The sequence below is a fragment of the Lygodium microphyllum genome, chromosome 2 (genome assembly GCF_053477565.2).
Source record: "Lygodium microphyllum isolate KBCC chromosome 2, Lygodium_microphyllum_v1.1.10, whole genome shotgun sequence".
Lineage (NCBI taxonomy): Eukaryota > Viridiplantae > Streptophyta > Polypodiopsida > Schizaeales > Lygodiaceae > Lygodium > Lygodium microphyllum.
This window is the reverse complement of record NC_141136.1, coordinates 100,448,656-100,453,027: the sequence shown is the minus strand read 5'-3', so window position 1 is coordinate 100,453,027 and position 4,372 is coordinate 100,448,656. Positions and strand designations below refer to the sequence as shown.

At 39.2% G+C, this 4,372-nt stretch overlaps 1 pseudogene; it reads left to right on the top strand.

Annotated features, from left to right (window-relative positions):
• Positions 1-1,495: 1,495 nt before the first annotated feature.
• Positions 1,496-2,362, top strand: LOC148040083 (tubulin beta-3 chain pseudogene; annotated as a pseudogene).
• Positions 2,363-4,372: the final 2,010 nt, after the last annotated feature.

Here is a 4,372-nt window from a genome sequence, read left to right as displayed (position 1 = left end):
TTTTAGAGGTCTTTGGTTAAAGTGGAGTCTTAGGAGTTAGGAAAAGCTTAGACCCTCCGGAGTAGATTGAAGCCTTCTTTCTCATCTTCTGACATCTCTTGCCATTAAATCTTGACTTCAAGCACACAAATACCTCAAGCAAGCTTCATGTCTCATCCTCGAGATCCATCTACAATAAGTATTAATCAACATTGCTCAAGAACTGGAAGGATTGAAGCCTCTTGTTCATCACAAGGCATTGTGGAGCCAAATTTTGGGAGATCTTCTATGAAGAGAGCAAATCTTTTGGAGGGGGCACTCAAGGAAGTTGAAGGATCTTCACCATTGAAGCTTCATCAGCTTCCGAGTGTTTGATGCTTACCATTGCATGGGATTGAGCTTCAAGGAGTGATTGGGCACCATGCATGAAGCTATGGTTGAAGTAGGACTCCACTAAAGAGGTAATTCATTGGATCTCATCCAAAACCCCATTAATCCACTTGATTGAGCTCTTCTTTTTATTGAAATGGGAAATATTAGATTAGCCCATTGTACTAATGGATTGAATAAGCTCAAAATTTCCATTGAGTAATCTATGTAGCAATGTATTCATTGTCACTCCCATCCTCTCGAGTTTTTCTTGTAAATCTCTAACCATGGATTTCCTAACCTTTTTGTGATGATCTATTGATAATAGCTTCAAATATTCTATAACAACGGGTAATTGGCATTTGGTGAGTTACTGGACTGCCAATTCAATCCCTCCCCTATCCAGTAAATTGTTCATTCCATGCATCTCATGAGAAAGTTAAAAGTTTATTTTCATCAATGCATGTCATGCATCTTGTTGAGAATAGCAAATGATGCTTAACATGAATTCCCATAGAGGTTGGATGTATGCCCAAAAGATGCTTGCCCATAAGAGGCTTTGTATGGAAGATAGACATATGATGTATGCTCTATGAAGAGATGTCCAAAATCCCATATGCACAGTGAGGAGAGTGGTACTATAAAAAAAGCTATAAAGGCATGTACTTGTTGACACTCATTTCAATGTAAGAGTACTATTATTCTGTGTCACTCAAGATTGTCTTTATGAGTCCAAGTTAATCTATCTTGGAACCTAATTCACTTGAGTTACAATTCTTTATCTCAATCATGTTTTATGTTTATAATATCCGTCCACCATAGCTAGCATAGCTCTAGATAAATGTTTCTCAACATGGTATCAGAGCCATGGTGAGCTATGGCTAGCTTCATTCGAGTAGAGTCCTTCTTTAGCCCTATTTTATTATGAATGGATAGTAGGAGTTGAACCCACCTTAAGGCTCTCTACCATATCCATACCTTAGGCCATTTCTTCTCTTCCTCTCTCGCTGCTTAAGAGATCCCTAATCAAACATCCATGCATGCTCCTGTCATCGTCAACGAGACGTACCTCAAAGCTTTGACAAGACTCGGCGCAACCTCCAACATGATGAACCATGAAGTCTGATATGATGAAGACATGGAATAAATGGGCTCAAATGGCCATAATTTGCATCATTCAGCTCCAAAGCAGAGGAATCACATCCGTGCAATCACCCCTAACCTTAGGCAGCGGACTCAAGCTTTGACAGCTTGCAACTTGCCCTGTGTTGGTGACCTGAATCATCTCATATCAGCTAATATGAGTGGCGTGACTTACTGTTTACGCTTCCCTGGTCAACTTAACTTAGATTTGCAAAATCTTGCATTGAATCTGATTCCATTTCCGTGCTTGCACTTCTTCATGGTTGGATTCTCTTCTTCGACCTCTCGTGGCTCACAGTAGTACCGAGCAGCACTGATCATCCATGAGCTAACTCAACAAATGTGGGATGCGAAGAACATGATGTGTGCTGCAGATCTCGACCATGACCGTTATTTGACGACGTTTGCGATGTTCCGTGGCAAGATGAGTTCCATCAAGGAACTGGATGAATAGAAGATTAACGTCCAAAACAAGAACTCATCCTATTTCATAGAGTGGATCCCCAACAATGTCGAGTCTAGTGTCTGTGATATTCCCCCGATTGGATTGAAAATGGCTTGCATGTTTAACATCAAATCCACATCTATTTAGGAAATGTTCAGAAGGGTGAGTGACCAGTTCACTGCCATGTTCAGAAGGAAAGACTCTCTTACTTCACCACCAGAAGGGTGGCTTCCTAATGCCACAAAAGGTGTAGAGCATTTATGGGATAGTTTCTATGGAATGGGTCTTTCAAACAAGGATACCGTAGTACTCTTGGGAGCTCATACCTTGGGAAGGGTTCACCCAAAAAGGTCTGGTTTTGAGGGAGCTTGGATGCATCAACCTTTGAAATTTGACAATTCTTACTTCCAAGAACTTCTGGGGTGAGTCCGAGAGCTTACTACAGCCGCCTTTACATAAAAGCTGGCTTGAAGATCCAGTTTTTCGTCCTTACGTGGAATTCTATGCCAAGGATGAGGATGCCTTGTTCAAGGACAAGATGTTATATGATCTCACAAGAAAATCCAATGTAATGTCAAGCCATGAGTCAAAGCCATATGAAATCCCAAAATCTATGTATCCCAAGATTTATGTAATGGTTCAACAAGTCATGACAAGTCACATCAATGTACCCATTTGTATCCATCTCAAATTCACTGAGAAGACTGGAGCACAAGAAAAAGTATCAATCATCAACAAAAAGAGAAGTACCACGCACCAACAAAAGGGATAAGGAGCACAATGAAGAAAAAGAGCATGAAGACAAAGAAGTTCTAAGAGTGCCAAAGAAGCACAAAGAAGATAAAGAAGATACCTTTCGCTACTATTGACAACAAATAATTTCCCATACTAGATCTTCCTTAGTGGATCTTGTTTCCCATAGTGGATGTAAAAACCCTTGCCAAGATGTAAAGTCTCAAGCTTTAACTTGACTAGGCTACCTATGAGCTAGTCTTCCAGGCAATGTTATCATGTAAGGGGGGGAAAGCCGGCAAGTGTAGGGACTCATCATTTGAGGGGGGTGTTGAGAATAGCAAATGATACTTAACATGAATGCACGTAGAGCTGGATGTGTGCCCAAAACATGCTTGCCCACAAGAGGCTTTGTATGGAAGATAGCCATACGATGTATGCTCTATGAAGAGATGTCCGAAATCCCATATGCACAGTGAGGAGAGTAGTACTATAAAAAAAGCTATAAAGGCATGTACTTGTTGACACTCATTTCAATGTAAGAGTACTATCATTCTATGTCACTCAAGATTATCTTTATGAGTCCAAATTAATCTATCTTGGAACCTAATTCACTTGAGTTACAATTCTTTATCTCAATCATGTTTTATGTTTACAATCTCCATCCGCCATGGCTAGCATAGCTCTAGATCCATGTTTGTCAACACATCTCATAGTCAATGTGTACTTATGGTAGGGAGTTACTGCAAGACTATCCATGTGACTAAGAATGAGAGTGATGAGAGTCTCTTCCATAGTAGTCATTACCGCTCTTATCATTATTACCTCTAATTGCAAAAGTATGAGAACTGCAGAAAGCATCAATATTCTTTCCATTAACTTGTTCATCTACTAAGAGTGCACCCTCTACATCTTGCAATTTCAGCCCATCAATAAGCATATTTGATACATAGCAATACGAAACGTGTCCCATGACTCAAGCAATGTAACCAATAAAAACATGGGAGCGAGATTCTCCTTAAGGTCAATCCCCTCGAAGGTAAGTGGCTGAAAATGGAATAAAACTCATTTAAGTGGGCATACATGGAGGTCTCCTCCTTCATATGAAGGTCCATGAGTTGCTTTAGGCAATACATTTGTGAAACAGGACTTTGCTTATCATAGATATCATGAGTCTTCTCCCATAATTACGATTAGGCAGTCTGCCTTTTAGAGACAACATTATAGAAAACTAGCTTAGAGAGTGACAAAATGATCGTATATTTACATAACTCATCCAATTTAGCCCAATCCTCTACATCAAAGCCTTTAGGATTTACACCTTCATGTCTTAGTGGCTTAATCTATAAATTTTGCACTAGAACTTGCTAGATTTATGCCTTCCAATAGCTATAATTTTGTGCTATCCAACTTGTCAATGTTGAAGATATCATTATCATTCAATACACTAGCCATAATGTAAGAAATCAAAGCACAGTTCAAGACAAACATGATGCTATAAATGACAACAAAATAATCCAAAATCACAACCAAGGCAATGTCTAACAGAGAAAAAATTGTAAAGAGTAGGGCTGTCCACATTAACTAAAAAAAAGTGATGGTCAAGTCAAAGCATTTTCCCTTATAGATGATGGGTAAACCTACAAATACAACAAGCTAAAAATAATGACAATAGTAAATCCAAAACCAAGTGAAAGGAATCAA